Raw genomic sequence first — 10067 nt, forward strand, 5'->3', positions numbered from 1 at the left:
GAATCCTGCACAATACTCCTCGCTAATATCATGCCTCTTGATGAGTCATCTTCTCCTGGCTTCTCCAATACTCTCCTAAGAGCAGGCGTCTCTGTCATTCCCTGATGGAGGAGGGGCACTGCTACCGACCAACTCACCTAATACCAGTCTTTCTGTGCCACTTCTCTATGTATTTTGTACGACGATCAGTGTCTTTCACCCGCATTGCCTCCTAACCTTGGACATCTTTCTGTGTGATGCTTCACTGCTCAGCATTGACACCAGAGCTGCTCTGTGTATGTTTAACATTAACAGAGGTGTGATGTCTTACAGGAAGGTTAGCAGAGCGCAATTTTGGGGAGTGCTATTGTGAAACCCAAGAGGAGGCAGAGTTTGTGGTGAAAACAGCTACCCATCTGTTTACACATCAAATAAAACATGGGAATCACGTCTCCTGTGTATAAATTCACGAAAGTTGATTAGAAACTGGGAAAATATTCGTAGAGCAATCACGGGGCTCTCTCAAAAGCACAGCTGAAGTCCATGTCTAAGAATTAAAAGATAGATGTGTATTACCCAAGGAAAATGCCCAAGACACTTCTCAATTTTCTGTCCTGCATCTCTCACGTACAGATGCTATTTCTTTATTCAAATCATCTTTTCCTTATACAGTATTTGTTTTTGAAATGCTTTTCAATCGTTTAGGGAAAAATGATACCAATAGTGTTCAAGATTTCTGACGGTTAAATCATTCTTTTTATGAGACTGAGTGTCGTGCTCTTGTTGCCCAGGCTGGAGTGCTGTGGCACAGTCTTGGCTCACTGCAACCTTTGCCTCCCAGTTTCAAGTGATTCTCTTGCGTCAGCCTCCCAAGGAGCTGGGATTATAGGCATGTACCACCACAGCTGGCTAATGTTTGTATTTTTAGTAGAGACAGGGTTTCACCGTGATGGCCAGGCTGGTCTGGAACTCCTGACGTCAGGTGATCCGCCTGCCTCGGCCTCCCAAAGTGTTGAGATTACAGGCGTGAGCCACTGTGCCTGGCCAATAATTTGTATTTATTTGTTTAGAGTCAAGATTCCCTTTGTCTCAAATATTGCAGGGTCTGACACAGGCATAGGGGTGAGAATCAAAGCCCAGGGCATCTCTAGGAATCAGTTGTACCCTTCCATATCCATATACGGCAAGCACTTGGTACCCCAGATAATTGTAGTTCCCTCTTCTCACTCATTTCTAGAAGGCTTAACAGTCAAATTTCTGCCTCTTCTTTAAAACATTTAGAGGGTCTTATGGCAACCACTTAGTGTATTACCCTCATTTCCAGTTTCATCTTGTTTTTCCTCCCTCTTTCTCCTTTGTATAGATTTTTTCATCTATTTATTTTGTATTTTAATTTCTCTTGACTTATTGTGTGCAGTTTTGTAAGCTACCTGAAATCTCTTTTGGCATAAAATCAGAATATAAACACATGAATAACCACAGTGAAACAAATACATGCATTATTATTTAGGGACAAGGTTCACCTCCTTTACTTAATTCATGCACCATGAGGCCAGGGACAATGGTTGTTTATTCTCTTTGCATCTTGCCATGAGAACAAGTCTTTGCAAAAATTGTACCAAGGACTCAATGGATGTCTGTTAAATTGTAAAGAGTTGTTTTTGAGTCCATGTGGCAAAGCAGTGGACTCGATATTCACTGAATAATGACAGAAAAAGCAAGTGGGCTTCCAACCCAGTTATTTTTTAAGCATCTTCCATGAGCTGGGCTGTGAGGCCTGGAACACTGCGTGTTGTCCCTCACATCCAGGGTCTACAGTCGAGTAATGGTCACAGACATAAGAACATGCAGCAGGCTACAGTGAGAAACAGGGTCAGTATGCAAAATGCAATGCAAAAGTGAGCAGGGGGTCACGTGAATTCACACTGGGCTGGAAAAGCCTCACCTCCGTATCTGAATGCTCTCTCTGTGAAGAGCATAGGAAACAAGGGGTCTACAGCCTGTAAAAGTAACTCATAGTGACCTGACTTTCCTAAGCTCCATTATGAGCCCTGTGGCGAGGCCACTTTCCCACTCTTTCTGTAGACATTGCATCTCTACATCCCCACTGCTTCCTCAACCACTTGGTTTTCGGGGAGGCATTATTAAAGTTCAAATGTGTTAGACTACAATCCCTTGGAAGATGAAGTCCCAACTTTGTATTTCTCTGATCTGAAGGAATATGTGTGTGGGGATGTTTAGTGATGTTTTCCGATGACAACGATTCCCCCTAAATCTATGTATTAAATACAATGGAACAGGATTCACAATTCACCCCAGATAATACAGTTTGCTGAGAGTTTTATGTAGCTGTGACCAAAACCCACAAAAGGATCAGAAGCCTCTGTAACATCCACCATGGCTCGTTCCAGTTTACTAGGCAGCTCCTGGGCCGTCTCCAGGGCTGTCGGCTGTTATCGGGCGGAGCCCCAGCTACGTATTCCCTTGTGGAGAGTATTGAAAAGTCAGCACACGGCTCTGTATTAGTATTTATGATCAAACTCAGACTCGCGTAGGCCCAGACATTTCTAAATGTAGACACAGTTTTTTAGTTGCAAGGATAAACCCAAAGCCACTATGAAATTTTTTATTTCCCAAGCAGCATAATGGCCAGAAGTGTGCTGAGTGACAAAGAAACACAAGGGTAAGGATTCCAATATTAGGGCAGGAGTGTGATGATGTAGGGTATCAAATCCCAGGAAAACCTTAGGATCTATTTTGGAATGCAGTCTTGCCCTCATTTTGACGGAACTGCGGGGCTTTTCACTCCAGAGTTATCTTCAGTTCCATATTCCCGAGTTCAGTGCCCTGTTGTTGTATGCCTGCCCCTACCCCCGATTTATACCTCAGACTCATCAAGAGCACAGTTCACCTTGTGTCTGCCCCACCCGTGTCTCCTCTTTTTCTGGAGAGTTGCATAAATCCCACCTCCTTGCCATCCCTCTCCTCGGAGCACCTACCTCTTCCCTGCTGTTGTTGCCTTAATTCCAGTCCTCGCCATCTCTCACTTGGACAACTCTAGTTTCCCCCTGTAGGTTCACATGTTTAAAATACAATCTCTATATTGCTTCTTCTAAAATATATCACATCTGCATTGTGCCCTTGTAAGGTCCCTGGATGGCCGTCAGGGTCAAGTTTGGCCAAAGGCCTCTTTATTTGCCCCCACCCCATCACCTGGCCATTTGCCACTCCCACCCAAGTGCAGGCTCCATGCCTCTCTCCCCTGGCACCCTTCCTTCTCCTGTCAGCCTGCTGAGCTTCTCCCCTTCCTTTAACAAGCACAGTTGTGTCCTCTTTATAAAGTGCTCCTTGATTTTCTCACGCAGGGTCTCACTCCCATCTATATAGTCCCTGATGCACCTTTCTCATCATTACGTGGGTCCATCTGTGTGCCGAGGGCAAAAACAATGTTTAAGGAATATTTTAGCTGTTATTTCATGTACACATCTCTCCAGTAATTATATATTTACATGGCCGTCCCCTTCTAAATTGGGCACTGCTGGATAACAGGGACCAGGACTTATAAAGTCTGATTCCCGTGTGCCTAGGATGGTTGCTGGCACATACCGAGTGTTTCATTGTTGATGATGATGATGAGAGAGATCATGACTCATCTCACGGTAAATTCCACTAGCATCCCTAAGTAGAATTGGCTGGGCACTTTTTAAAAACTGATGACTATTTCAGATCCATTACGCCCAGATTTCATCTCCATATTTTAAAAACTGTGGTAAATCTGGCAATGATACAAAAGAGAATAAGAGAAAAACAATTATAGTGATAAAAAAAATAAGTCCCATGAACAATAAAAGAGTAGTTGAGTGTTCCTTAGCACTCCACACCTCACTTTTGGTGTCTGTGAAATGAGGAGCTGATGGTTGACCGAGTCTAAGTCCTCTTCTGGTTTGTTAGGAGCCAAGCTGCAGCTGCTTGACTTAGAGAGGACAAGGGAGCAGAAGTTATTTGGGGTAAACCTTGACAAGTTGCTCCCTGTTGCCTTCAGGCTGATCATGAAGAAGTGGGTTAAATCTTATAGGGAGACTGGATAGCTAAAATGAATAATTTCTTGGCAATAAAAGAGAGAAAATAATGAGAGCTGAGAGAAGCTTTTGCATCTGTAGATTTTAAACAAAGAATCACTGTTTTTGATTGCATGGGTATCACCTGCCAGGAAACCAAAGAGCTTTTATGTTGCTGCTGACACCTTGGCTGATGAATTCTTGCCCTTCCTTCCTTCCAACCTCAATAAGGTCTAGTGGACCAGGGGCCGTAAGTCAGAGTTCAACAGGTGAGATGGCTGCCTGGCCTGAGCCAGGACAGAGGCCCAAGGAGGGATGGCCACAGTTCAGAGGAGGAGACGGAGCACAGCCCGAGTGGTCAAGTAGGACATGCCAGCAGGGGGTACCACCTTCCAGCAAAAGGAGACAGATGGTGGGGGCCAAGAGAGGAAGGAGCTGGGGCTTTTCTCAGGACAGGTGTGGCTGCCCCTATGCTGCTGCCTTCCATCGGTCACCCCCCTCTCTGGGCCCCTTTCTTTATTAGTAAAATAACTTGTCCACTTTCAAACACATGCTGAGTACTTTCCGAAAAACTCTCACCACAGTCCGCTGGGGTGATGTTGTCCTTCCATTTTAGATGAGGAAATTCTGACCCAAAGATGCTAAACAGCTGTAGCAGGCCACATGGTTATTAGGTCGCATGGCAGGCATTCCCTCCTGGAACTACTTGCCTCACGCTACTTTTTAAAACATCAGCGCATCTCCTGTAAAGATGAGGATAGCAGCACCTACTAGGCCTGTGTAAGTATCCAGTGAGAGAGTGCTGGAGAAGAAGTTTTGAAAACTGTGAAGCATTAATCAGACGTAAGTCATTAGTAAATAAGACAGATTTGTTTCACAGACAAATTTTGAGCTTCCCTGGATGGGAGATTAAGAACATATTTGTTCTTCTCTTGTGTCAGTGTATATATGTGTGTGTGATACATACTAGGGTGTGGGGGGATCTAACACAAATCTTGATTCATGTCTTGAAAAATTTTTATTTCAAAGGATGAAAAAGGTTGCATTCTTCATTCAACACTTTAGTCATATGTTCTGTCTTAACATATGACAAATTTCCATCCCGAATAGGGATGGATGATGTTTTTGTAAGATTGGCTAGTTCTCATAGTAATTACAACTGTGCACGTGTGTGTGTGCATTCACGTATGCATGCTTGCTTCATGTGTTAACTCATAAAATAATCAGATTCAATGTATGGCACCCAAGCCACGGGTTAATCTGCTGATTATTAACCTGTGCCTCTGTTGAGGGTACAGAGGTCTGGCCAAAAGCAGATGGACTTTATTCACCTGAGGAGAGTGATCATGGTCCTGCCATTCCTGCCTGGGTGTCTCATTGGTTTTATGAACCAGAATTTATAAAGATAATAATGAGGACAGTTAATCTTTCGCCTCTACTGGCTAATTTGGGCCTAGATATGACGTCACTACAGCCCATCTGGGAGCTTAAATCCTGACTGATGTCCTCAAGACACGTTATAAAGTGGACCAAAATGTGCATGGCTGACATTTCACAGCAGGTGATCAGAGTCTGGGAAAAACAGGAACTTGGACCTTAGCACATCCTGTTCCAGGGCCCCATGGAGTCGTATTTCTCCATGCCTGTCAGAATATGCATTTCCACCTGAATTCTGCAGCCGAACAAAGCTGAATGAATAGCCAAATGGTGAAAATGATTCCATGGTGGATGTCTAAGTTCCTGAAGACAAGAAGTGCAACTGCTCAATCAGGCAGCCAGGCTGGACCCACCCAGGAGCCGCTCATCTTTGGGGCTCATCATTATTCCCACCCACTCTGGTCACCAAGTAGTTCTGACAGTGAGCAAATGGCCAGCTCCCCCGTAGTGTGGCCCCTGAGGCCTTTGAGTCCTGTGGTATGGATTAAAGGCCATAATCCAAGCAATACACAGATATCTGGTCAGTTTTCTTTGTGATGTGCACCATGTACAGAGGCAGTGTTGCCCATCGGGGCAAATAAACTGGGTTCCAATCTCAGCGGCATCGTGTGAGCCAGGCAACCTTGGGCAATTTACTTTCTGAGCCTCAATTTCCTCGTGTTTCTATCTACCCAGGACTAACACGGGAATAATACTAGACCCTAGAGCTGTAAGGATTTGAAATTACACATGCAAAGTGCCTAGGTAGGGATTGGCAAATAGTGCTCAGCAGAAGTCACGCCCGTTGGTGGCTTGGGTTGATGTCCTCCCTTCATTGCCCACAAACCACCTTTTACTGCAGGTTGTGCCCAGGTAGAGGAGTGAATCTTGGCTAAGAACATGATGGATTTCTGGAAAGGAGAAATCATTAAGGGGCTCTGGGGTTTTGCTCTGAACTGGGCATGTCTTCCTTAAGAATCGTGGTTTCGTTCTGGGGCTCTGAAGAGCCAGAGATGATACCATACCGTACAGTCTGGAAAACCTCTATCAAGTTGGAGGCAGCACTTTGGAGGGGCTGTGTGTTCTGCAGGTGACCTGTCACTGTGACGGCAGTTTTCCAAGCTTGCGGAGGGACCTTGCAAACCAAACAAGGAGTAAGTGGAGGCTCGTTGATTGTGGAGCCCTCGCTGACATCATGGGTAAGGCATTTTCGTCTCGTGGATAACCAGCAGCCATCCTGCCCTCACCGCATCCACTGGCTATGATGGCATTCGCCACCGCAAGGTAATGAAACCCGCTAAGGCAGGCTTAGCATTTCCACATGATCGCATTTCATCCTGGCTTCCTTCTACAGGACTGTAGGAAGCGTTATCCCATTCTACAGAGAAGAAAGGTGAACGACTTGCTTGAAGTTGCCCAGCTTGCGATCTCAGGATGAGGACTTGAAGCAGGGCCATCATGCTATGTGGTGACTTCATATTTGTTCTGGGGGACTGAAATTCAGAGGGTGTAAAGCTTTAAAGTGACAACTTTTAAGGAGAGAACTAAGCTTTAGAGCTCTCAGCAATTGCATCCACAGCAAGGTCCCGCACACGCCACCCCCACCCTCCCACCACAAGCCTGGCCAGATAGACAGGCTGGGAGGGGGTCAGTGACCCCATGCTCCTGGTCCAGAGCTGAACGTGGCCTGACCCAGCCCAGGTCCCCTGATGCCTTCTGCCACACTCTCCACAATGCTTCCTCCCCTCTTGTTTCTGCCCAAAGACACATGGAAAGCAATGGAGGCTGCAGTGTTAGCTCCGGCCCCGCTCCTGGGGGCCAGTGCAGAGCTGCCTCCCTCACTCCCTGCCCATCCGTCTTCTCGGCCATCAGATACTCACTCACATTATGGCTGGTGCTCCTCTGTCTTCCCGCCCTGCTCCCTGCCTGAGGATCATGTCTGTCTGTGCTCTATGCATAGCTTCTCCATCTCCTCAATGCCCCTGGATCACTGGCGATTCCAGCGCCCTCATATCTGCATTTTCTTTCAAGTTACTGACTCACATCCCTTGCTGTATAGATCTGCGCTAACTGCTGACATCCTCACAAAATCTCTGGATTCTGCAACCCTTTCTAGCTGTCCCCTGCTCTCCTCCTTTCAAGACAACAGGCTTGTCTTTGTCCTTGATGTACTAAAATTTAATGACAACATGTCTAGGTGTAGCCTTCCAACCTTACCATATTTGGGATTCAGTGGACCTTTCTTCAGTTCTGGGAAGACGTGGTGCCATCTGTGAATGTGCTGTGTTCCATCCTGTCTCTTTCCTCTGCCTGGAATCCCGTAGATGAGGGTCGGATCGGGCCTCCACGTGCTTCTGCATGTATTCAAGCTTTCCACAGTGAGAGTCTGATCAGGCCTCCATGTGCTTCTCATGTCTTCAAGCTTTTTCCACATCTTTACTGGGTGTTCTTTGACAACTTTGTGCTGTGTTCTCAGAAAATTCCTTTGTAACAACTATCACTACTTAATTTAATCTTTGTATGCTACTCAGCCTTCAGTATTTTTTTATTTTCAGAATTCGAATTTTCTTTACTATGGTCTTTATTGATTCTCATTGGTTTTACCTGTTCTTGCTCCTTCACCTCCTTAATGGCTTTCGAGGTACAGCAGCTCACTTTCTGTCTAGGTGGACCATGTTTAATGGTATAAAATCACCATTTTAATTTTGGATGGCTGTACCTTGGTTCTATGTGTTGGGTTTGTTGTCTGTCTTTCATCCCAGTGGCTAACCTTTCTGGATTGTCCCTTGCTGTGGCTGGTGCAGCTAACTGTAGATAAAGAGGGGCAGGGAGAGCTGCAGGAAGTGGCCTCTGGGTGTATTCCCCTCATTGACTTCAGTGGAAGTGGGAGGAGGTCAGGGTGTTTGGTGTCTGATCTTTCGAGCTGGCAGCTCTCCAGGGTGGCCCTCCTAAGTTGCCCCTCCCCAGGCGAGGTCTCTCTGCCAGGAGGCAGGCACCTGCGAAGCAGGAGAGAAGGAGAGAGGGCCCTCTGCAGACCCCACTAGGGAGGTCCCACCAAGCAGAAGAGCCTCCCCTGGGGGTCAGGCTCAAGTCTTCTCTCACCGGCAGCTTTAACTACTCCCTTCCCGCTATTTTCTCCAGAAACAGAGGGTGTGGATGGAACACTATCCAGGGAAACAATTTTTAAGCTGACTTCCACAAATGTTCCAAAGATATCCAGTCTCCTGAAATGAATGCGGAAACTAGATGATCGTGTATCTCTGATTCAATGCGTATATAATTAGTATATAATACTTGTCATAGGGAGGGCAGTGGATAAATGGCTCACTATTTTTTGTGGCCAAACACCGTGATTGTTCCTGTATGTTCATAAAAGCATTAGCGCAAGAAAGAAAAGCCAGGACTTTGCAATGACCTCTCTTCTTTCCTCCCCATCTGCCCTCCCTCGCTTGCCTCCTCCCATCCCCACCCCATCCAGCTCAAAGGGGAAATCGCCTCTTGCTGCCAGTATGGAAACCATTGCTTGTAAATGAGGAGTTGAACATTTTTTAGGAATGGCCTCACCTTGGCTTCCCTATCCTCAGGACATATTGCAGACTTTTCACTCTAATATATGTGTACGATGTTTGCCAAGAACAGCCTGGGGCAGAAGTGTTGAGCTTCAAACTCTGCTATGTTCAGAAGGAAACCGAGCCCCGTTACCCCCCAATCTTGCTGCTGGTCCAGTTCTCAGCCTGGTTAGAGAGACACTGATGCTGAAGCTGTGCACTTTCTGCTTTTCCTGTAACTGGCCCTCAAGCATACGGCCTCCAGTTTTCCAGGGAAAATGGAATGTTGAAAGTGGTGAGCTAACACTGCAGCCTCCATTGCTTTCCATGTGTCTTTTGGGCAGAAGCAAGTGGGGAGGAAGCATTGCCGAAGGGTGTGGAATATTGAAAGTGATGAGTGATATTGAAAGCCCTCCAGTCATGGGTTGGGAGGCACGGCTTTCTTTCTCTCTCTTTCTTTCTTTCTCTCTCTCTCTCTCTTTCTTTTTCTTTCTTCTTTCTTTCTTTCTTTCTTTCTTTCTTTCTTTCTTTCTTTCTTGCTTGCTTGCTTGCTTTCTTTCTTTCTTTCTCTCTCTCTCTTTTTTCTTTCTTTCTTTCTTTCTTTCTTTCTTTCTTTCTTTCTTTCTTTCTTTTCTTTCTTTCTCTTTCTCTCTCTTTCTTTCTCTCTTTCTCCCTTCCTTCCTTCCCTTCCTTCCTTCCTTCCTTCCTTCCTTCCTTCCTTCCTTCCTTCCTACCTTCCTTCCTTCCTTCCTTCCTTCCTTCCTTCCTTCCTTCCTTCCTTCCTTTCTTCCTTCCTTCTCTCCCTCTCTCTCTCTTTCTTTTCTCTTCTCTTCTTTTCGTTTCTTCTCTCTCTCTCTCTCTCTCTCTCTCTCCTTCTTTCGAGTTTTTGCTCTTTGTTGCCCAGATTGGAGTGCAATGGCACGATCTCAGCTCACTGCAACCTCCACCTCCTGGGTTCAAGTGAGTCTCTGACTTTCTTTTGAAATTGTAGGCCAAGTGGTAATTATTTGTAACTGCTGGTTTTGGCTTTTCTTTCCGTTTGGGTCATTTTGTACTTTGCTCCTAG

The 10067-nt window shown here is 45.8% G+C and overlaps 1 protein-coding gene across 2 annotated transcripts in view; it reads left to right on the plus strand.

Annotated features, from left to right (window-relative positions):
* The window catches only part of LOC103240885 (putative transcriptional regulator encoded by LINC00473), a 48756-nt gene that overhangs the window by 19981 nt on the left and 18708 nt on the right, over positions 1–10067 (plus strand). Inside the window, exon 2 of one of the 2 annotated variants that reach the window (XM_073022287.1) lies at positions 6544–9296. The exons of the other annotated variant lie outside the window; for it this stretch is intronic. The gene's annotated coding sequence lies outside the window, so the exon portion shown is untranslated. The remainder of the gene's footprint in view (positions 1–6543; positions 9297–10067) is intronic. 2 annotated transcript variants of the gene reach the window in all.

Source organism: Chlorocebus sabaeus, chromosome 13, assembly GCF_047675955.1.
Source record: "Chlorocebus sabaeus isolate Y175 chromosome 13, mChlSab1.0.hap1, whole genome shotgun sequence".
In the NCBI taxonomy this organism is placed as follows: domain Eukaryota; kingdom Metazoa; phylum Chordata; class Mammalia; order Primates; family Cercopithecidae; genus Chlorocebus; species Chlorocebus sabaeus.